Raw genomic sequence first — 25,237 nt, forward strand, 5'->3', positions numbered from 1 at the left:
CATGGACAGAAGAGCCTGGCAGGCTACAGTCCATAAAGTGGCAAAGAGTTGGTCACGACAGAGCAACTAAGCATGCATGCACACATGGCATTATAACTGATTTTTACTTTGACCCTGATATTGAGGGGGAATACGTGAATTTGGATAGTATGGGGTCGACTCTCTGGGGGGTAGTATGCTGCTGCTGCTAAGTTGCTTCAGTCGTGTCCGACTCTGTGTGACTCCAGAGATGGCAGCCCACCAGGATCCCCATCCCTGGGATTCTCCAGGCAAGAACACTGGAGTGGGTTGCCGTTTCCTTCTCCAATGCATGAAAGTGAAGAGTGAAAGTGAAGTCACTCAGTCGTGTCCGACTCTTCACCACCCCATGGACTGCAGCCTACCAGACTCCTCTGTCCATGGGATTTTCCAGGCAAGAGTACTGGAGTGGGTTGCCATTGCCTTCTCTGACAAAATGTGGATTAAGGATTGTTTTTGGTAGAAATGTTTAATTTTTGGTGCGGTTATAGAGATTGGATGGATAGTTAGATGGAGAGTAAGTTTATTGTAACTTCCAAGTTATTTTCAGTTTGTGTTCATGAGACCATACGTTAAAAATTTCTTTGGTACCTGCTGGAAGGTATCCTCTTGGAAATCAGAGATAAGTTGTCCTTAGTGACATATGAGGGTGTTACTGAGTGGGATAATGCCAGTGCCACATAATTGGGTAAATCACTTAACCTTGAGCCTCAGTTTTCTCATCTTTAAAATGAGGGTAATTATAGACCTACTTTCTAAAGTTGTTATAAGGCTTAAATAAAATAAAGTATGCAGCATTACTTTGAAAAAGTATCACATGCATGTTGCTGTGTAGCATTTGGCAGAACCCAGACGAGGGGTAGGTGAGTGAGGTGCCAGGGCTCAGCTTTTAAGGAGGCCCTTGTTCTCCGACCTAACCCTGGCCTTGATCCATCCTGAGAGTGAGCACCTCTTTAAATGTTTGGCAGGCAGGTTTCTCACTTGTTTTTCCGTAGTCCAGGTCTTGGTGTTTGGCCAAGCACAGTTTCTGTGAATAGGAGCTATATAGCTTCAGATGTGGGTCTGTTTTCTGGAAGACTATTTTTGTTGTTGTTTCCTACATTAAGGTAGGTTAGGAGCAGATGTTCCTTGTCCCCAAAACTATAAATCTGCTGCTTGGATAAAACCATCATCTAACTTCCTTTTCTTTCTTTCTGTCCCCTTATTTTGTTACTCATATGTCTGTGCATGGTTAGATGTTACAAGACACATTCATTTTATTCTCAGATATTATTCTGGAGGTAGGATTACATTATCATGGATTGCTAAATAATACCATGTCTGGATTGTCATTTTCTAGAATTTGCAGTACTGAGGGGATCTTTTAACTTCATCTCCTTTAAATCACTTGCTTTCAAGGTAGAAGCAATTTACTTTTCAAGTAAAAAGATATTGCAAGGTTATAAAAAAAAAATTCCAGAGGTGAATGGGTATGAAAGCAGTTCTTCTAGGCTCCCAGCCAGTCCTAGAAACAAAAATGAATTGCCCTTCTGTACAGACTTTTCAAGAACTGTTCACATGCCCACATGTGTCTGACTGAGGTGGGCTTAGACAAACCTCTCATTGAGTTCTTTAAATAAGAGAGACTAGTGTTAATGGTTAGTTTTAGAACTTTTAAAAATTGTTCACTAGAAGAGTTTTACAATTTGTTGCCTGTATTTGCATTTAAGTTTCCTCATGTTGCCATTAAAAGGTTTGACCACTCTTAAATTCTGCCCCATTATGCCTTATACTTGGGGCTTCCCCGGTGGCATTAGTGGTAAAGAACCCACCTGCCAATGCAGGAGACAGAAGAGATGTGGGTTCGATCCCTGGGTTGGGAATATTCCCTGGAGTAGGAAATGGCAACCCACTCCAGTATTCTTGCCTGCAGAATCCCATGGACAGAAGAGCCTGGGGTCATAAAGAGTCAGACACTACTTAGCAACTGAACAACAACAATAATTAGTGATGTTGAGCATCTTTTCATGTGTTTGTAGACCATCTGAAAGGACTTACATTTTAAAAAGAAACTCTGGCTGCTCTGTGGATTTTGGACTAGAAGGTACCAAAGGGGACATAGCAAGCACTGGAGAAGGCTATTACAATGATCCAGCTGGGAGATAACAGTGGCCTGGATGATGGTTGTGGCATCCAGCTTGGGGCATAATAGACAAATTCTGGAGATAATACAGAAAGCAGAATTGACAAGAGCTGTTTCTTGGCTGGTTATGGGGAAAGGGAGTTGTCAAGAATTACTCCCCAAATTTCTGACTTTAAAAACTGGGTAGATGGTGTGTTACTGGACTAGCGAACATGGGGAGTTTAGGAGGGAAGGGCATGAGTTCTGTTTGGGCCATAGTGGATTTTTAAGATAGCTGTGAGACATCCCAGTGGAGATATCAAATAGTGAGATATAAAGATCTGGAAATCCCAAGATATAGCAGCAGCAGCCTCGGGCAATACTCATTGTTAGGCAGGTGAAATCACCTTAGTTCCAGGGAGATCCAGCCAGTTAGTTGCTATGTGGGGCTACTGTTAGTAGCTCTTTAGAGATATGGGTAGAAGCACATTTACAAAGTGTCTGGTATTTTCCTATGAACTCCTCTCAGGGTAGGATACCTTCATAGCTTGTGAATGAGGAGACTAAGGCCAAGAGGAGTTACGTGGTCTGTCCAAAGCCATTCAGCTCATCAGTGGTGCAGGCAGGCATATCACTCTGGGTCTTAACCAGAAACAGGTGGCAAAGTTGAAGGAAGATAATTCAGGAAGGGGTTGTTTGTTTTACAAGGGATTACCAAATGAGGGTGCAAAGTGGGGACCATGACAAATAGTGCAGGAAACTGGGGCTAGTAGTAGCTGAGCTGTACCACCCCTAGAATCAAAGTATCCAGAGAGAGTAGCTCCCAGACCCTGCACCCTGCAAGGAGATAGCTGTGGGTGTGGAAGCTGTCTTGAAAGGAATAATGATCCTCAGTGTGAGGACACAGCTGAAACCAACTCATTCAACTCTCTTTCTCCCATGTGTCTCCAATCAGGGCTCCCATTGGCCAAACTAATGCAACAGGAAGCCAGAAGGCAGAGAGCTGGGTGGTAAGGGGTGGAGGGTGTGATCAACCAAAGCAAATAGAAAATAGCAGGACTTGGGGCTTCCATCCTGGGTCCTGACTCCAAACCTTAGAGTGCCATCAAGAAGGGGTTGCTTAGCCTAAGGCCCTGACGTGATGAAGTACACATCGAGACCTGAGCAGAAGCCCAGCTGAGCTCCCAAGTCGTGGGCACCAGGTAAGAGAGGAAAACTGGTTAGCTCGCTGAGGAGTTCTGCCCAGGCCCTCAGATACCTGCGAGTGGACTGCCTCTAATCCCAGCCAGGATGCTCCTCTCATGACACCCCTCTGAAGTGAGCAGATAGAGAGCATTCATTGTCAGTTTATAAACTGGCAAGTGAATATAAGTTGTGGAATTGAGTGCCAGCTCTATTTATGCAGTCATGCCAATTCTCCTCGACTCTTGTATCTGAACCCTGTATTTGACTTATAAAACAGCAAGGATCATCAATGTAGATTCTCCCTTATGTATTGAAGACTGTTAAAGAACTGTTTGCTTCGGGGCTTTCTGTTCAAATGTCCCCATTGTCACTTGAAATACCAGGTGAGAAATTATTTTGCTATTGACATTTCAAGCTCTGGGTTAATGAGTCTCTGTCAGGAATGGCAGCATGCTCAGAGAAGTGTTAACTATTTCTGACTGGTGGAATGAAGCTTAAAAATGTATAAGGTAAATTAGATATCCTATTCTTGGCATTCATCTCAATGGGTTGTGTTAATATTTACTTCTTGTCTTGATTATTTTATCTCCTCCATATTGTTTACTACCATCTCTAGCAGGAATTCTCAAAGAACAGTACAGTATGTACATTCAGAGGTCTCAGAAATGTTATGTTCAAGAGCTCAGCTTTTATTTTTTCAAAAATCACCTCATCTTAGGGTCGATGGGAAGAGATACACTGGAATTATGGTATTCTTTCTATGTAGGAAAAAAAAATAAGGGAAGGTAAGTGGAAATTTGGTATAACCTAGGATAAGCCATGGTAGCCAGTCATTTTGGTTAAAATCCTACAGGTTACAAAGCCAGCTTGGGAAACTTCCTTGAAAATGGACCAAAAAAATGTGGATAGCTTATCTCAATTCCATTCAGCATTTTTTGACTAGCTTTTTTTATTTTTAAGTAATGGTACAAATAGAATAAGATTCAGAAAACAAACAAAAAAAAGATAAATTACTGTCCACCCCCACAGGCAACCACTATTAATAATTTCTTGGGTATCCAGATGTATTCTATGCATATATAAGTAGATACAGATTACTTTATGCAAATATTAGTATAAAATAGATGATGCTTCATATCTTATTCTTTTCATTTAGAAATATTTCTTGAGGGCCATTTCATATTAGCACATAGAAATCTATCTTTCAAGGCTGATTTCTAATTGAACTGTATTATGTTCTATGTAATATCAATTCTTTAGCATTCAATCCTCTGTGACCTAATATGGTAAACTTTTATAAATATTTCATTGCAAATACACTTAGAAAGAATGTATGCTCTCTCTGTTAGAAGCAGGTTCTCTCTGTCTAAACACACACACATCTGTTGAGTCAAGCTTGTTAACTGTATTGTGATGTCTTCTACATCTGACTAATTCATAGTTACTTGGTCTATCAGTTTCCGATAAAGTGATGTTAAAATTTCTCGCTATGATTATTGTGATTATTCTCCATTTGCCCTGTGATTTATAGATGCTCATAAAGAAAGACCCACTAGTATTAAATGATAAATTCCTTTGAAAAATCTATTCTTAGCTCTCTGCTTTACTCTTTTGCCCTTTGGTTTCCAGTTAGGTTTGTTCAGTGACAAGCTATTTGACAAGATAGCCTTGAAATTAATAAAGGTCAGTAGATATGGCCCACCTCCTTGCCCCACCAGCGTCTGCCATCCCCCAGGGCAAGAAGCCATTCTGGTCAGCCTCTCCTCCACAGCTGCTTCTGCTTGTGTCCATGCTCAGTCACTCAGCCATGTCTGACTCTTTGTGACCCCGTGGACTATAGCCTACCAGGCTCCTCTGTCCATGGAATTTTCCAGGCAAGAATACTGGAGAAGGTTTCCATTTCCTCCTCCAGGAGATCTTCCCGACACAGGGATTGAACCCACGTCTCCTGTGTCTCCTGCATTGGCAGGTGGGCTCTTTACCACTGAGCCACCTGGGAAATGCCACCCCTCCCTGTCTCTGTTTGGGCTCCAATAATTCTGTTCCCTCCCTTTGTTCTTTCAGACCTGGAGGAGTAATGGCTTTCCCCTCTTGTCAGTCGTTTGGTGCCTCACCATCATCTTTTATCCTTTCAGTCCTGTATGCACCTATATAAATAGTCGTTTCATTCAGTTCTTTTCAGTTAAACTCTCCTGAACATGATAATCTGCTTCCTGTCAAGACTGACTGGATTTTCCATTCTTTTTATAATTCAGTTTTTGCTTTATTATTTCAAGGCTGTCTTGTCAAATAGCTTGTCATTTAAGCTTTTATAATTGTATTTATTTACTTTTGGCTGTACTGGGTCTTCACTGCTGAATGAGCTTTCTCCAGTTGGTGGCAGTGGGGGGGGCTACTCTCTAGTTGTGGTGTGCAGGCTTCTCATTGCAGTGGCTTCTTTTATTGCAGAGCACAGGCTCTAGGGTGTGAGGAGCTCATTAGCTGCTGCACGAGGGCTCAGTAGTTTTGGAGCATGGGCTTAGTTGCTCCACAGCATGTGGGATCTTCCCAGATCAGAGACTGAACTCATGTCTCCTGCTCTGTCAGGTGGATTCTTTACCACAGAGTCACCAGGGAAACCCCACATAAGTCTTTGGTAGATGGTTCCTTTTTATAGGTGTAAGTATTATTTTGTCTGATGGTAACCGATAAACCAGTCTGCTTTTAGTTTTGTATTTATCTGTGATAATATTTTTTCTTTCCATCTTTTGCTTTTCAACCTTTCTGTGTTTGTTTGAAGTGTATATCTTTAAGAAAGCTTATAGTTTAAGTTTAATTTTTAAGCCAATCTGATAAAATCATAGGTGAATTTTATCCCTTCACATTTGTTTACTGATATAACTGAACTTATTTTTGCCATATACTTTGAATTTTCTGTTCACTCCCTCTTCTGCTTTGACATCGATTGTATTCTTACTCTTTAAGTTGTGTGTGTATTAGTCTCTCAGTTGTGTCTAACTGTTTGTGACCCCATGGACTGTAGCGCTCCAGGCTCCTCTGTCCATGGGATTTTCCAGGCAAGGATACTGGAGTGGGTTGCCATTTCCTTCTCCAGAGGATCTTCCTGACCCAGGGATCAAACCCTGGTCTCCTGCATTGCAGGTGGATGCTTTACTATCTGAGCTACTAGGGGAGCTTTAAGTTATATTATGCTTAACTATTATTTTCCCTAAAGTATGAAATTGTTTAATATCTCCATCCTCTTCCCTAACAAAAAATAGACCTTAACACATTTTAACTCCCCATTAAAGACCTTTCCCTGTTTTCCTTATCATTATAGAGAATTTTAACTCCACCTCTTTAGGCATAAAAACAGATGTCTTCTTATAGTCAATGGTTCAAGTGCATTTGCCAATGCTTTATCAGTTCTGTGGTGGCAGCTCGGTGTCTTAGTGCTGCAGTGATGTGAAAGTACCATAAATCTAGTCTCTGAACACGCTGGTAACTGGGCAGGTCCTTCCTGCGAAACTATTGTTTCCTCTTTCCTTCTTAGATAAGCAGTTTCTTATGATCTGTAATCCCAGTCAGCAACCAGGATGGCAGCTTCACAGGTGGGAAAGCCTCTTTGTTGCCCTGTTCTTGCATTCAGTCTTGAGCTGCTCCGCCCCTTTGGACATGGAGTGACCACTTCTGAAATATAGAAATGTTTACCATATTTTGATGGTAACTGTATGTTCAAAGTGTTCTCCTTTTATATAGTATTATGTATCATTCAAATGTGCCTCAGGGTGTAAATTTATGATGCTATCTGGGTTGGAAGTTGAATGCCAAAGTTTATACTGAACGTCTACTGTGCTCCTTGCCATAAATAGCAGACAACACCCATGAAAATGTCTTTCTCTTTAAGAAACTTGTAATTTCCTAAGTGGAATAATAAATATTCCACTTAAGAAATATACATAAGTAAAACCATTTTAAAAAAGCAAGACAGAATAATATTCAGGTATCAAAATATGTGATATTTCCCCCAGATACAAAAAGAAAAGTGAATGCCACAACTGTTGGAGTGGCTGGAGATGACTATTTTGTTGCTTTTAGTTTATTTGGAGGGAAAAGGGGCACAAGAAGATGATTGTACATGTGTTAAATAACACCTAGGCTGGTTCATACATCCACACATATGAAGGAACTTTTTATTAAGTATTATATGTTATAACCAGTCCCGCTTCTTGGGAGCTCAAGAGGATATCTAAATATGCACCTTTAAAAAACACTTTTACCTGTCTCTAATACACTGAATTAATTGCTAGACCCTTATCACCTGCTGGGACTATTATGAGTAGGAGCTGTCACATTGTTTATATGACTTAATTATTCAGATAACTAAAAAACAAGATGACTTCAGTTATAAACAGTTAATTCAGACTGATCATTTTCTCTTTTCAGGTGTTTAGCATATAGTCCTAATGCAATTAGAGCAAAACCAGTTGTGTTTGTTTCTATCAAAAATATAACAGGCTCTTTGGAAAAGTTTTTGGAAGTCCTTCTGATACAAGGAATGGCAGTGAAGACCCTACCCCCAGTCCCTTTCCTGGCCTAATCTGCATTCTACCTGTTGTTGACTCTATAATAAAGTGAGTGACTTTCCCTTTTAGTTTGGGGGCAATGGGCAATGATCTGAGTGAATTTTTCTAATCAAGAGATTGTAGGTTCAGGTGTGGGGAAGGAGACCCATTGAATCTTGACTTCAACCAGCTGTAAGTAATCAGTTTTCCCTGAACTCATAATTTATCTCAATTTCTCTGGTGGTATTTTATTTCTTTTTTAAAAATTTGTTTTATTCAAGTATAGTTGATTTACACAGTTGCTGATTTACAAAATCGTGTTAATTTCTTCTTTACAGCAAAGTGATTCAGTTATATATATACATATATATGCCATTTGTAGCAATACGGCTGGAACTAGAGATTATCATACTCAGTGAAGTAAGTTAAAAAGAGAAAGACGTATCATTTATATGTGTTACCTACAAGTGTAATCTAAAATATAACACAAATGAACCTATCTACAAACATGTATATATACATGTATACATATATATATAACTGAATATATAGGTATATATACATTCTTTTTCATATTCTTTTCTGTTATGGTGTATCCTGAATATAGCTCCCTGTGATATATGGTAGGACCTTGTTGTTTGTCCATTCTGTGTGTAATACTTTTCATCTGCTACTCCCAAACTCTCAAATCTGTTCTTCTCTCACACCCACCTTGGCAGCCACAAGTCTGTTCTCTGTGTCTGTTTCTGTTTGTAGATAGGTTCATTTGTGTCATATTTTAGATTACTTGTAAGTAACGCATATAAATGATATCTCGTTCTCTTTTTAACTTACTTCACTTAGTATGATAATCTCTAGTTCCAGCCATATTGCTACTAATGGCATTATTTCATTCTTTTTTTATGGCTGAATAGTGTCCCATTATATGTATATATAACCACATCTTTTTTTCCATTCATCTGTTGGTGGACATTTAGGTTGATTCCATGTCTTGACTATTATTAGTAGTGTTGCTATGAACTTAGGATTGCATGTATCTTTTTGAATTACTTTTCTCTGGATCATATGTGTTAACTCTTTATTTTTTGAGGTTCATCCATATTGTTTTCCATAGTGGCTACACCAATTTATGTTTCCATCTGGTGGCATTTTCTTAAGATGAATAATACTCTGAACTTTAACTCTTGCCCCATCTAGCCTGTAAATTCCTCAAGGGAAGAAGCCATGCCTAATTCATTTTTGAATCCCTAAAATACTTTAATGGAATATTAAAATTATTTAGTTAGATCATTTAATAAATACATGTAACTGTGTAAAGGCTAGGTAATTGGGTATTTTTCTAGAGTTTGATATATCTTATAATTTTGTAGTCTTACAGACATCCTGAAATGTGAAGTCAAGTGGGTCTTAGGAAGCATCACTATGAACATAGCTAGTGGAGGTGATGGAATTCCAGTTGAGCTATTTCAAATCCTAAAAGATGTTGCTGTGAAAGTGCTGCACTCAATATGCCAGCAAATTTGGAAAACTCAGCAGTGGCCACAGGACTGGAAAAGGTCAGTTTTCATTCCAATCCCAATGAAAGGCAATGCCAAAGAATGCTCAACTACCACAGAATTGCACTCATCTCAACACTAGTAAAGTAATGCTCAAAATTCTCCAACCCCAGGTTTCAGCAATATGTGAACCGTGAACTTCCAGATGTTCAAGCAGGTTTTAGAAAAGACAGAGGAATCAGAGATCAAATTGCCAACATCCACAGGATCATGGAAAAAGTAAGAGAGGTCCAGAAAAACATCTATTTCTGCTTTATTGACTATGCCAAACAAAGCCTTTGACCATGTGGATCACAATAAACTATGGAAAATTCTGAAAGAAATGGGAATACCAGACCACCTGACCTGCCTCTTGAGAAACTTGTATGCAGGTCAGGAAGCAACAGTTAGAACTGGACATTGAACAGACTGGTTTCAAATAGGAAAAGGAGTATGTCAAGGCTGTATATTGTCACCCTGCTGATTTAACTTGTATGCAGAGTACATCATGAGAAATGCTGGGTTGGATGAAGCACAACCTGGAATCAAGATTGCCAGGAGAAATATCAATAACCTCAGATATACAGATAACACCAACCTTATGGAATAAAGTGAAGAAGAACTAAAGAGCCTCTTGATGAAAGTGAAAGAGGAGTGAAAAACTTGGCCTAAAGCTCAACATTCAGAAAAGTAAGATCATGGCATCTGGTCCCATCACTTCATGGCAAATAGATGGGGAAACAGTGGAAACGTGGCTGACTTTATTTTTTTGGACTCAAAAATCACTACAGATGGTGACTGCAGTCATGAAATTAAAAGATGCTTACTCCTTGGAAGGAAAGTTATGACCAACCTAGACAGCATATTAAAAAGCAGAGACATTACTTTGCCAACAAAGGTCCATCTAGTCAAGGCTATGGTTTTTCTAGTAGTCATGTTTGGATGTGAGAGTTGGACTATAAAGAAAGCTGAACACCGGAGAATTGATGCTTTTGAACTGTGGTGTTGGAGAAGATTCTTGAGAGTCCCTTGGACTGCAAGGAGATCCAACCAGTCCATCCTAAAGGAGATCAGTCCTTGGTGTTCATTGGAAGGACTGATGCTGAGGCTGAAACTCCACTACTTTGGCCACCTGATGCAAAGAGCTGACACATTTGAAAAGACCCTCATGCTGGGAAAGATTGAAAACAGGAGGAGAAGGGGACAACAGAGGATGAGATGGTTTGAGGACATCACCAACTCAATGGAGTTTGAGTAATATCTGGGAATTGGTGATGGACAGAGAGGCCTGGCGTGCTGTGGTCCATGGGGTCGCAAAGAGTTGGACAAGACTGAGTGGCTGAACTGAACTTAATAGCATACGTGATAAACTTCTCAGTGAAAATATTGACTAGACAGTTTCAGTTAAAATATAATGAAAGTGAAAGCCACTCAGTCATGTCTGACTCTTTACGACCCCATGGACTATACAGTCCATGGAATTCTCCAGGCCAAAATACTGGAGTGGGTAGCCTTTCCCTTCTCCAGGAGACCTTCCCAACCCAGGGATCAAACCCAGGCCTCCTGCATTGCAGGTGGATTCTTTACCAGCTGAGCCACAAGGGAAGCCATAAGAATACTGGAGTGGGTAGCCTATCCCTTCTCCAGGGCATCTGCCCCATCCAGGAAACAAACTGGGGTCTCCTGCATTGCAGGTGGATTCTTTACCAACTGAGCTATCAGAGAATTATATTATCTTATAGTGACCTATAATTGAAATAATCTGAAAAAATATATGTTACATAAAACTGAATTACTTTCCTGTATACCTGAAACTATCACAATAATGTAAATGAACTATGAAAGTGAAAGTGTTAGTCACTCAATTGTTGACTTTTTCTACTAATTGTCACAATTTCTACTAAAATATAGTAGAAATGCTTACCCCGGTATCTCTAAGTATACATTTAATTCTGCAGAAAACTTACTGGTGTACCACTGTGTCAACATTTGCAAATTGACTGTAAATGATCTTAATCTTAGTGCAGCATGAAGCATGAAGGCTCCGTATAGTAATGCCAGGTAAGTGCTTTTTCACCTGAGACTTCTTTCTCAGCTTCTCCCATAAATAGATCCTAATATGTGTTTTCATTTGAAATCAGAAATGTAACTTTCACTGAAAATGTCGTGTGATGTTTGCATTACTTTTAACTGCAATGTATAAAGAAAACTTTATCCTTCAACTCCATAGTTATTCATCTTGTGCACAGGGAAAATGCACTAAAATGACCTTAAAAACTGTCAATGAAAAAACCCTGTCAGACCCTTACAATCCTATGCCTTTCTCCTCAGCCTAGTCTCTTTCTATTCATGTCATATATTTGTTTTCTGCTTCTCATTCTAATAATAACAGTATTTTTATGCTAGTTCTGTCAAGGTAAGCATTACTTTCTTCTTCTTTTTTTAAATTATTTTTTATTGAAGGATAATTGCTTTACAGAATTGTGCTGTTTTCTGTCAAACCTGAACATGAATCAGCCATACGTATACATATATCCCCTCCCTTTTGAACTTCCCTTCCATCTCCCTCCCCATCCCATCCTTCTAGGTTGATACAGAGCCCCTGTTTGAGTTTCCTGAGCCATACAGCAAATTCCCGTTGGCTATCTATTTTACATATGGTAATGTAATTTTTTGTGTTACTCTTTCCATGCATTTCACCCTCTCCTCCCCTCTCTCCATGTCCATTAAGTCTGTTCTCTATGTCTGTTTCTCCATTGTTGCCCTGCAAGCAAATTCTTCAGTACAATTTTTCTAGATTCCATATATACATGTTAGAATACAGTATTTATCTTTCTTTTTGTCTCACTTCACTCTGTATAATAGGTTCTATGTTCATCCATCTCATTAGAACTGACTCAAATGCGTTCCTTTGTATGGCTGAGTAATATTCCATTGTGTGTATATACCACAACTTCTTTTTTTTTTTTAATTTTATTTTATTTTTAAACTTTACATAATTGTATTAGTTTTGCCAAATATCAAAATGAATCCACCACAGGCATACATGTGTTCCCCATCCTGAACCCTCCTCCTCCTCCCTCCCACACCATCCCTCTGGGTTGTCCCAGTGCACCAGCCCCAAGCATCCAGTATCGCGCATCAAACCTGGACTGGCAACTCGTTTCTTACATAATATTCTACATGTTTCAATGTCACTCTCCCAAATCTTCCCACCCTCTCCCTCTCCCACAGAGTCCATAAGACTGTTCTATACATCAGTGTCTCTTTTGCTGTCTCGCACACCGGGTTATTGTTACCATCTTTCTAAATTCCATATATATGCGTTAGTATACTGTATTTCTGTTTTTCCTTCTGGCTTACTTCACTCTGTATAATAGGCTCCAGTTTCATCCACCTCATTAGAACTGATTCAAATGTATTCTTTTTAATGGCTGAGTAATACTCCATTGTGTATATGTACCACAGCTTTCTTATCCATTCATCTGCTGATGGACATCTAGGTTGCTTCCATGTCCTGGCTATTATAAACAGTGCTGCGATGAACATTGGGGTACACGTGTCTCTTTCCTTCTGGTTTCCTCAGTGTGTATGCCCAGCAGTGGGATTGCTGGATCATAAGGCAGTTCTATTTCCAGTTTTTAAGGAATCTCCACACTGTTCTCCATAGTGGCTGTACTAGTTTGCATTCCCACCAACAGTGTAAGAGGGTTCCCTTTTCTCCACACCCTCTCCAGCACTTATTATTTGTAGACTTTTGGATCGCAGCCATTCTGACTGGTGTGAAATGGTACCTCATAGTGGTCTTGATTTGCATTTCTCTGATAATGAGTGATGTTGAGCATCTTTTCATGTGTTTGTTAGCCATCTGTATGTCTTCTTTGGAGAAATGTCTATTTAGTTCTTTGGCCCATTTTTTGATTGGGTCATTTATTTTTCTGGAGTTGAGCTGTAGGAGTTGCTTGTATATTTTTGAGATTAGTTGTTTGTCAGTTGCTTCATTTGCTATTATTTTCTCCCATTCTGAAGGCTGTCTTTTCACCTTGCTAATAGTTTCCTTTGATGTGCAGAAGCTTTTAAGGTTAATTAGGTCCCATTTGTTTATTTTTTGCTTTTATTTCCAATATTCTGGGAGGTGGGTCATAGAGGATCCTGCTGTGATGTATGTCAGAGAGTGTTTTGCCTATGTTCTCCTCTAGGAGTTTTATAGTTTCTGGTCTTACGTTTAGATCTTTAATCCATTTTGAGTTTATTTTTGTGTATGGTGTTGGAAAGTGGTCTAGTTTCATTCTTTTTACACGTGGTTGACCAGATTTCCCAGCACCACTTGTTAAAGAGATTGTCTTTAATCCATTGTATATTCTTGCCTCCTTTGTCAAAGATAAGGTGTCCATATGTGCGTGGATTTATCTCTGGGCTTTCTATTTTATTCCATTGATCTATATATCTGTCTTTGTGCCAGTACCATACTGTCTTGATAACTGTGGCTTTGTAGTAGAGCCTGAAGTCAGGTAGGTTGATTCCTCCAGTTCCATTCTTCTTTCTCAAGATCGCTTTGGCTATTCGAGGTTTTTGTTTTTCCATACAAATTGTGAAATTATTTGTTCCAGCTCTGTGAAGAATACTGTTGGTAGCTTGATAGGGATTGCGTTGAATCTATAAATTGCTTTGGGTAGTATACTCATTTTCACTATATTGATTCTTCCAATCCATGAACATGGTATATTTCTCCATCTATTAGTGTCCTCTTTGATTTCTTTCTCCAGTGTTTTATAGTTTTCTATATATAGGTCTTTAGTTTCTTTAGGTAGATATATTCCTAAGTATTTTATTCTTTCCGTTGCAATGGTGAATGGAATTGTTTCCTTAATTTCTCTCTCTGTTTTCTCATTATTAGTGTATAGGAATGCAAGGGATTTCTGTGTGTTGATTTTATATCCTGCAACTTTACTATAGTCATTGATTTTCTAGTAATTTTCTGGTGGAATCTTTAGGGTTTTCTATGTAGAGGATCATGTCATCTGCAAATAGTGAGAGTTTTACTTCTTCTTTTCCAATTTGGATTCCTTTTATTTCTTTTTCTGCTCTGATTGCTGTGGCCAAAACTTCCAAAACTATGTTGAATAGTAATGGTGAAAGTGGGCACCCTTGTCTTGTTCCTGACTTTAGAGGAAATGCTTTCAATTTTTCACCATTGAGGATAATGTTTGCTGTGGGTTTGTCATATATAGCTTTTATTATGTTGAGGTATGTTCCTTCTATTCCTGCTTTCTGGAGAGTTTTTATCATAAATGGATGTTGAATTTTGTCAAAGGCTTTCTCTGCATCTATTGAGATAATCATATGGTTTTTATTTTCAATTTGTTAATGTGGTGTATTACATTGATTGATTTTATGGGATATTGAAGAATCCTTGCATCCCTGGGATAAAGCCCACTTGATCATGGTGTATGATCTTTTTAATGTGTTGTTGGATTCTGATTGCTAGAATTTTGTTAAGGATTTTTGCATCTATGTTCATCAGTGATATTGGCCTGTAGTTTTCTTTTTTTGTGGGATCTTTGTCAGGTTTTGGTATTAGGGTGATGGTGGCCTCATAGAATGAGTTTGGAAGTTTACCTTCCTCTGCAATTTTTTGGAAGAGTTTGAGCAGGATAGGTGTCAGCTCTTCTCTAAATTTTTGGTAGAATTCAGCTGTGAAGCTGTCTGGACCTGGGCTTTTGTTTGCTGGAAGATTTTTGATTACAGTTTCAATTTCCATGCTTGTGATGGGTCTGTTAAGATTTTCTATTTCTTCCTGGTCTAGTTTTGGAAAGTTGTACTTCTCTAAGAATTTGTCCATTTCTTCCACGTTGTCCATTTTATTGGCATATAATTGCTGATAGTAGTCTCTTACGATCCTTTGTATTTCTGTGTTGTCTGTTGTGATCTCTCCATTTTCGTTTCTAATTTTGTTGATTTGATTTTTCTCCCTTTGTTTCTTGATAAGTCTGGCTAATGGTTTGTCAATTTTATTTATCCTTTCAAAGAACCAGCTTTTGGTTTTGTTGATTTTTGCTATGGTCTCTTTTGTTTCTTTTGCATTTATTTCTGCTCTAATTTTTAAGATTTCTTTCCTTCTACTAACCCTGGGGTTCTTCATTTCTTCCTTTTCTAGTTGCTTTAGGTGTAGAGTTAGGTTATTTATTTGACTTTTTCTTGTTTCTTGAGGTGTGCCTGTATTGCTATGAACTTTCCCCTTAGGACTGCTTTTACCGTGTCCCACAGGTTTTGGGTTGTTGTGTTTTCATTTTCATTCGTTTCTATGCAAAAATTTGATTTCTTTTTGATTTCTTCTGTGATTTGTTGGTTATTCAGCAGCGTGTTGTTCAGCCTCCATATGTTGGAATTTTTAATAGTTTTTCTCCTGTAATTGAGATCTAATCTTACTGCATTGTGGTCAGAAAAAATGCTTGGGATGATTTCTATTTTTTTGAATTTACCAAGGCTAGCTTTATGGCCCAGGATGTGATCTATCCTGGAGAAGGTTCCATGTGCGCTGAGAAAAAGGTGAAATTCATTGTTTTGGGATAAAATGTCCTATATATATCAATTAGGTCTAACTGGTCTATTGTATCGTTTAAAGTTTGTGTTTCCTTGTTGATTTTCTGTTTAGTTGATCTATCCATAGGTGTGAGTGGGGTATTAAAGTCTCCCACTATTATTGTGTTATTGTTAATTTCTCCTTTCATACTTGTTAGCATTTGTCTTACGTGCTGTGGTGCTCCCGTGTTGGGTGCATATATATTTATAATTGTTATATCTTCTTCTTGGATTGATCCTTTGATCATTATGTAGTGACCTTCTTTGTCTCTTTTCACAGCCTTTGTTTTAAAGTCTATTTTATCTGATATGAGTATTGCTACTCCTGCTTTCTTTTGGTCCCTATTTGCATGGAAAATCTTTTTCCAGCCCTTCACTTTCAGTCTGTATGTGTCCCCTGTTTTGAGGTGGGTCTCCTGTAGACAACATATGTAGGGTCTTGTTTTTGTATCCATTCAGCCAGTCTTTGTCTTTTTTTGTTGGGGCATTCAACCCATTTACGTTTAAGGTAATTACTGATAAGTATGATCCGTTGCCATTTACTTTATTGTTTTGGGTTCGAGTTTATACACCGTTTTTGTGTTTCTTGTCTAGAGAATATCCTTTAGTATTTGTTGGAGAGCTGGTTTGGTGGTGCAGAATTCTCTCAGCTTTTGCTTGTCTGAAAAGCTTTGATTTCTCCTTCATACTTGAATGAGATCCTTGCTGGGTACAATAATCTGGGCTGTAGGTTATTTTCTTTCATCATTTTAAGTATGTCTTGCCATTCCCTCCTGGCTTGAAGAGTTTCTATTGAAAGATCAGCTGTTAGCCTTATGGGAATTCCCTTGTGTGTTATTTGTTGTTTTTCCCTTGCTGCTTTTAATATTTGTTCTTTGTGTTTGATCTTTGTTAATTTGATTAATATGTGTCTTGGGGTGTTTCTCCTTGGGTTTATCCTGTTTGGGACTCTCTGGGATTCTTGGACTTGGGTGATTATTTCCTTCCCCATTTTAGGGAAGTTTTCAACTATTATCTCCTCAAGTATTTTCTCATGGTCTTTCTTTTTGTCTCCTTCTTCTGGAACCCCTATGATTCGAATGTTGTAGTGTTTAATATTGTCCTGGAGGTCTCTAAGATTGTCCTCATTTCTTTTAATTCGTTTTTCTTTTATCCTCTCTGATTCATTTATTTCTACCATTCTATCTTCTAATTCACTAATCCTATCTTCTGCCTCTGTTATTCTACTATTTGTTTGCCTCCAGAGTGTTTTTAATTTCATTTATTGCATTATTCATTATATATTGACTCTTTTTTATTTCTTCTAGGTCCTTGTTAAACCTTTCTAGCATCTTCTCAATCCTTGTCTCCAGGCTATTTATCTGTGATTCCATTTTAGTTTCAAGATTTTGGATCAATTTCACTATCATTATTCGGAATTCTTTATCAGGTAGATTCCCTATCTCTTCCTCTTTTGTTTGGTTTGGTGAGCATTTATCCTGTTCCTTTATCTGCTGGGTATTCCTCTGTCTCTTCATCTTGTTTAAATTGCTGAGTTTGGGGTGTCCTTTATGTATTCTGGCAGTTTGTGGAGTTCTCTTTATTGTGGCGTTTCACTCACTGTGTGGGTTTGTACAGGTGGCTTGTCAAGGTTTCCTGGTTAGGGAAGCTTGTGTCGGTGTTCTGGTGGATGGAGCTGTATTTCTTCTCTCTGGAGTGCAATGAAATGTCCAGTAGTGAGTTATGAGATGTCTATAGTTTTGGGGTGACTTTGGGCAGCCTGTATCTTGAAGCTCAGGGCTGTGTTCCTTTGTTGCTGGAGAATTTGCTTGGTATGTCTTGCCCTGGAACTTATTGGCCCTTGTGTGGTGCTTGGTTTCAGTGTTGGTATGGAGGCATTTGATGAGCTCCTGTCAATTAATGTTCCTTGGAGTCAGGAGTTCCCTGGAGTCAGGGTTTGGACTTAAGCCTCCTGCTTCCAGTTATCAGTCTTATTTTTACAGTAGTTTCGAAACTTCTCCTTCTATACAGCACCATTGATAAAACGTCTACATTAAAGATGAAAAGTTTCTCTACGATGAGGGTCACTCAGAGAGGTTCACAGGGTTACATGGAGAAGAGAAGAGGGAGGAGGGAGTTAGAGGTGACCCAAATGAGATGAGGTGAATCAATAATGGAGAGAGTAGGGTAGCCAGTAGTCACTTCCTTATGTGCACTCCACAACTAGACCACTCAGAGATGTTCACGGAGTCATACAGAGAAGAGAAGAAGGAGGAAGGTGACAGAGGTGGCCAGAAGGATAAAAAAGGGGGAATGAAAAGGAGGGAGACAGATCCAGCCAGTAATCAGTTCCTAAGTGTTCTCCACCGTCTGGAACACACAGAAATTCACAGAGTTGGGTAGAGTAGAGGGGTTAGGGAGGAGACACAGGCGACCTGGTGGAGAAAAGGAGAGTCTAAAGGGAGAGAGCAGTCAAGCCAGTATTCTTGCTCCCTAGTGAAAAATGGGTCCTGAAGATTGGGTTCTTAAAGGTACAAAATTGGTAACAAATACATAAAAGCAAGAATTAAAAATCTAGAGTAGAGTTTGGAATTTCAAAAAATACGATGTTAAAGAAAAAGAGAAGGAAAAGAAAGAGAAAAACAAACAAACAAAAACAAACAAGGTCGTGAAAATTGTAAAGAAAGTACAGGTACAAAATTGATAACTAATACCAAAAAGCAAAATTAAAAATCTAGAGTAGAGTTTGGAATTTCAAAAATACAATGTTAAAAAAAAAAAAAAAGAAAAAAAATAAAGAGAGAAAACAGACAAACGAAAACAATGTCACAAAAATTATAAAGAAAATACAGGTACAAAATTGATATTATTCAGATATACAATGTTATATAGAAGAAGAAGAGAAAGAAACAAAGAAGAAGAAAAAAAAGAAGTCACAGAAATTATATAAAAATAAACTATAGGTACAAAATTGATAACAAATACCAAAAAGCAAAAATTAAAAATCTAGAGTAGAGTTTAGAATTTCAAAAATACAATGTTAAAGAAAAGAAAAAAAAAAAAAAAAAAAGGTCAAAAAATTATAAAATATATATATATGAAGTTTGCTGAAGAAGAAAAAAATAGGGTCTTTTTTTTTTTTTTTTGCAAAGTAATAGGTTATAAAAGTGAAAATTAAAGGAACAATAGAGGACTTAAAAAAATTTTTTTTTAATTAAAAAAAAAAAAATTGATCGTAAAAATAATAAAAATATATCTAGGACTTTCTTGGTGGTGTTGTGTGTTCAGTTCATTTTTGGCTAGTTCCTTGGTCAGACTTATATTTCTCAAGATCTATAGGCCCCTTCCTATGTAGTCCGTAGTAACCACAGGGTTTTGGTCTATTGCCTGTAGCTTCCAAGGCATTTCCCTCTGTTATATCTTCTTCTGTTTGCTAGTCTCTTCAGTATCTGGTTTCCGCCCTGACACAAAGGGGACGGTGGAGGACACTTTTTTTTTTTTTTTTTTTTAGGCTTACTTGTTCAGTCGCTGTGGGGGGGGAGGGAGGAATGCTGCAAACAAATAACACTGGCGTGGGCTCGCAGTGCCTCAGCCACCCTGGGTCTGCCCCCGCTCACGGCGCGTGTAGCCTCCCTGTCCACACTGCTCGGGCTCTAGGTTGTTCTGCCGGGAACAATCCGAGGCTGGCCCTGGGCTGCATGCACCTCCCAGGTCCAAGCCGCTCAGGTTCAGGCACTCGGGTAGTCCTCAGAGGCGCAGACTCAGTTGGGCCTGCGTTTTGTGCTCTTCCCAGGTCCGAGCAGCTCAGGTGATGAGGTGTTTGGCGAGCGCCAATGCTGCGACTTACCGCCTCCCTGCCACTCGGTTTTCTGGTTGTAACACCGGCGCACCTTCTCAGGCAGATGTTGACCGTCCAGACCCCCAAGAAGTTTTAGTTAGCAAAGAAGACCGCTTACAGTTTTATAGATAATGTCTCTCTGGGGCTGCGATTGCCCCCTTCCGGCTCTGGCTGCCTGTCACCGGAGGGGGAAGGTCTGCAGCCGGCTATCTCTGTTCAGTCCTTTGTTCCGTGCGCGGGCCTGGCGGTCTTAGGTTAGGGCTGGCTTTTCGCGTGGTAGATATCCCACAGTCTGGTCTGCTAGCCCAAATTATTTTGCTCAGATAGCGCTCAGGGTATTCAGGTCAGATTCTTACTCTCAGCGATGCAGCCCGCGCTGTGCCTCCCTGCCCAGCCCCCGCTTGCTAATGGCGGATGCAGGCGTCTGCGCTGCTTCTCCGCTGGGGGAGTTACCGTAGGGCTCGCAATCTGCGAGTTTTAATTGTTTATTTATTTTTCTCTCCCTGTTATGTTGCCCTCTGTGCTTCCAAAGCTCGGCACAGATTCGGCAGTGAGAAGGTTTCCTGGTGTTTGGAAACTTCTCTCTTTTTAAGATTCCCTTCCTGGGACGGAGCTCTGTCCCTCCCTCTTTTGTCTCTTTTTTTTTTTTTTGTCTTTAATATTTTTTCCTACCTCCTTTCGAAGAGTTGGGTTGCTTTTCTGGGTGCCTGATGTCCTCTGCCGGCATTCAGAAGTTGTTTTGTGGAATTTACTTGACGTTTAAATGCTCTTTTGATGAATTTGTGGGGGAGAAAGTGTTCTCCCCGTCCTACTCCTCCGCCATCTTGGCTCCTCCCCACAACTTCTTTATTCATCTGTCGCTGGACATCTAGGTTGCTTCCATGTTCTAGCTATTGTAAATAGTGCTGCAATGAACAATGTGATACATGTGTCTCTTTCAATTTTGGTTTCCTCAGGGTATATGCCTAAGAGTAGGATTGCTGTGTCATATGGTGGTTTTATTCCTAGTTTTTTAAGGAATCTCCACACCATCTCCCATAGTGGCTGTATCAATTTACGTTCCCACCAACAGTGCAAGAGTGTTCCCTTTTCTCCACACCTTCTCCAGCATTTATTGTTTGTAGACTTTTTGATGAGGGTCATTCTGACCAGTGTAAGGTAATATCTCATTGTGGTTTTGATTTGCATTTCTCTAATAATGAGAGATGTTGAACATCTTTTCATGTGTTTGTTAACCATCTGTATGTCTTCTTTGCAGAAATGTCTGTTTAGATCTTTTCCCCACTTTTTGATTGGGTTGTTTGTTTTTCTGGCATTGAGTTAAATGAGCTGCTAATATATTTTGGAAATTAATCCTTTGTCAGTTGTTTTGTTTGCTATTATTTTCCCCCATTCTGAGGGCTGTCTTTTCACCTTGCTTATAGTTTCCTTTGCTGTGAAAAAGCTTTTAAGTTTAATCGGGTCCCACTTGTTTACTTTTGTTTTTATTTCCATTATTCTAGAAGGTGGGTCATAGAGAGTCTTGCTTTGATTTATATCATCGAGTGTTCTGCCTAAGTTTTCCTCCAAGAGTTTTATAGTTTTTGGTCTTACATTTAGGTCTTTAATCCATTTTGAGTTTATCTTTGTGTATGGTGTTAGGAAATGTTCTAATTTCATTATTTTACATGTAGCTGTCCAGTTTCCCCAGCACCATTTATAGAAGAGGCTGTCTTTGCCCCATTGTATATTCTTGCCTTTGTCAAAATTAAGGTACCCATAGGTGCATGGGTTTATTTCTGGGCTTTCTATCTTGTTCCATTGGTCTATATTTCTGTTTTTGTGCCAGTACTATACTGCCTTGATGAGTGTAGCTTTGTTCTATAACCTGAAGTCAGGAAGCTTGATTCCTCCAGCTCCATTCTTGTTTCTCAAGACTGCTTTGGCTTTTTGCGGTCTTTTGTGTCTCTATATGAATTGTGAATTTTTTTTTCTAGTTCTGTAAAAAAATGCCATTGGTAATTTGATAGGGATTGCATTAAATTTGTAGATTGCATTTGGTAGTATAATCATTTTCACAATATTGATTCATCCTACCCAGGAACATGGAATATCTCTCCATCTGTTTATGTCATCTTTGATTTCTTTCATTAGTGTCTTTTAATTTTCTGTGTACAGTTCTTTTGTCTCCTTAGGTAAGTTTATTCCTTGATATTTAATTATTTTTGTTGCAATGGTGAATGGGATTGATTCTTTAATTGCTCTTTCTGATTTTTCATTGTTTATAGAAATGCAAGTGATTTCTGTGTATTGATTTTGTATCCTGAAACTTTCCTAAATTCACCGATTAGCTCTAGTAATTTTCTGATACTATCTTTAGGGTTTTCTTTGTACAGTATCATGGCATCTGCAAATAATGAGAGCTTTACTTCTTTTCCAATATGGATTCTTTTTATTTCCTTTTCTTCTCTGATTGCTATAGCTAGGACTTCCAGAACTATGTTGAATAATAGTTGTGAAAGTGGACACCCTTGTCTTGTTCCTGATCTTAGGGGGAATGTTTTCAGTTTTTCACCGTTGAGAATAATGTTTGCTGTAGACTTATCATATATGGCCTTTACTATGTTGAGGTAGGTTCCTTCCAAGCCCATTTTTTGAAGAGTTGAGTTTGCGTGAACTCCAGAAGTTGGTGATGGACAGGGAGGCCTGGCGTGCTGCAATTCATGGGGTCGCAGAGTCAGACACAACTGAGTGACTGAACTGAACTGAACTGAGTCATAAATAGGTGCTGAATTTTGTCAAAGGCTTTTTCTGCATCTATTGAGATGATCATATGGTTTTTGTCTTTCAATTTGTTAATATGGTGTATCACATTGATTGATTTCCATATATTGAAATCCTTGCATCCCTGGAATAAACCCAATTTGATCATCGTGTAAGAGCTTTTTGATGTGTTGCTGAATTCTGTTTGCTAAAACTTTGTTGAGGATTTTTGCATTGATGTTCATCAGTGATATTGGCCTATAGTTTTCTTTTTTTGTGTTGTCTTTGTCTGGTTTTGGTATCAGGGTGATGATGTCCTCATAGGATGAATTTGAAAGTGTTCCTTCCTCTGCAATTTTTTGAAAGGGTTTTAGAAGGATAGGCATTAGCTCTTCTCTAAATGTTTTATTGAATTCTTCTGTGAAGCCATCTGATCCTGGGGTTTTGTTTTTTGGGAGATTTTTGATAACAGCTTCAATTTCAGCACTTGTAATTGGGTTGTTAATAATTTCTGTTTCTTCCTGGTTCAGTCTTGGAAGATTGAACTTTTCTACGAATCTGTTCATTTCTTCCAGGCTATCTATTTTATTGCCATATAGTTGTTCATAATAGTCTCTTGTAATTCTTTGTATTTCTGCATTGTCTGTTTAATCTCTCCTTTTTCATTTCTAATTTTGTTGATTTGATTCTTCTCTCTTTTTTTCTTTATGAGTCTGGCTAAGAGTTTGCCAATTTTGTTTGTCTTCTCAAAGGACCAGCTTTTAGTTTTATTAATCTTTCCTATTGTTTCTTTCATTTCTTTTTCATTTATTTCTGCTCGGATCTTTATGTCTTTCCTTTTTCTAATTTTGGGGTTTTTTCTTCTTCCTTTTCCAGTTGCTTTAGGTGTAAAGTTAGGTTGTCTATTCAATATTTTTCTTGCTTCTTGAAGTAGGATTGTATTGCTATAAACTTCTCTCTTTTGCTTTTGCTGCATCACAGAGGTTTTGAGTTGTCATGTTTTCATTGCCATTTGTTTCTAGAAATTTTTTTATTTACCTTTTCATTTCTTCAGTAATCTGTTGGTTATTTAGAAACATGTTTAATCTCCATGTGTTTGTGTTTCTTACAGTTTTTTCCTTGTAATTGATATCTAGGCTTATAGCATTGTGGTCGGAGAAGATGCTTGATACAATTTCAATTTTCTTAAATTTACCGAGGTTTGATGTGTGACCCAAGATGTGGTTTATCCTGGAGAATGTTCCATGTGCGATTGAGAAGAAGGTGTATTTGTTTTCATTTGGATAGAATGTCCTGAAGATATCAAAGAGATCCATCTCATCTAATGTATCATTTAAGACTTGTGTTTCCTTTCTAATAATAACAGTATTTTTATAAGTGGCACTGCTACTTCTGCTAAGTTGCTTCAGTCATGTCTGACTCTGTGAGACCTCATAGACAGCAGCCCACCAGGCTCCTCTGTCCCTGGGATTCTCCAGGCAAGAATACTGGATGGGTTGCCATTTCCTTCTCCTTTATAAGTGGCACAAAGAGGTTAACTAACTCACCTGAGAATGCACAGCTATTAAGACATAGAACCAGGATTGGAACCTAAGCGGTTTTACCCTAGATTTCATGCTCTTAATGACCACATCACTTTTGGTATAATATCAGACACATGGAGAATTCAGTAAACACCTATCTTCTTACTGTTAGTCTTCAGCCCCCCATCCTTTTGTGAGAGGAACTCCAACAGCAGGTCTATTGCTAAATTACTCTAGAACAAGGTTTGTTCCTATTCTGCTTTCTGGTGGTCAAACCAACAGCTCTTTAGAGAATGGGGGCATGCCCCATCACCATGATGGAGAACTAGTCATAGGGTCAGTCACAAAATCATTTAGCTAAAACTGGAATTGAGCCTATAAAGGAATCCCCATCAGAAAGTGTGAAGAACAACTGTTTTACTTATATTACTGTCAGTTGCTTTTAAGAAAAAAAGAGAAAGTGACTTATTTTCCTGGGTAAGGTTTTATGTGGATATATATGAAAATATATATAAAAAATATATATATTTTAATCTTATGAAAATACCAGACCATGTTCCTAACTTCATCTCTAACCCAAATACTTTCAGCAGAGAGAGTTATCGGTGTTAACACAAAGGAGAAGTGGAAATAATCTAAAATGACAAATGACCCAGATAACTTTTTTTTTTTTTTTTTACTCTTGAATGCAATCAGAGACTCTATGCACTTGTTACCAACAGTCTCAGACTGATGAGAGTTTGTGGCTTTGTTGAATAGCTTTGTGGCTTTGTTGAATAGCAGAATGGAACAGGCCAAAAGAGAATCCAGTTGATAACTGAGAATTGCAATTATATTTCTATTATTGAAACATATATACTTCATTCTAATAATACTAATACTTTTAATCTATGATTATTACATAAAGTATATTTGGGTAAACACTAAATATTTTGGGGCTTTCCTGGTGGCTCAGATGGTAAAGAATCCACCTGCAATGCAGGAGATGTGGGTTTGATCTCTGGGTCAGGACGATCCCCTGGAGAAGGAAATGACAACCCACTCCAGTATTCTTGCCTGGAGAATTCCATGGACAGGGGAGCCTGGTGGGCTATAGTCTGTGGAGTTACAAAGAATCAGACACAACTGAACAACTAACACTTTCACTTAGATATTTTTACTTTCCTCAAATGGGGCTTTAAGCTTGAGTG

Source organism: Bos mutus, chromosome 11 (assembly GCF_027580195.1).
Source record: "Bos mutus isolate GX-2022 chromosome 11, NWIPB_WYAK_1.1, whole genome shotgun sequence".
NCBI lineage: Eukaryota > Metazoa > Chordata > Mammalia > Artiodactyla > Bovidae > Bos > Bos mutus.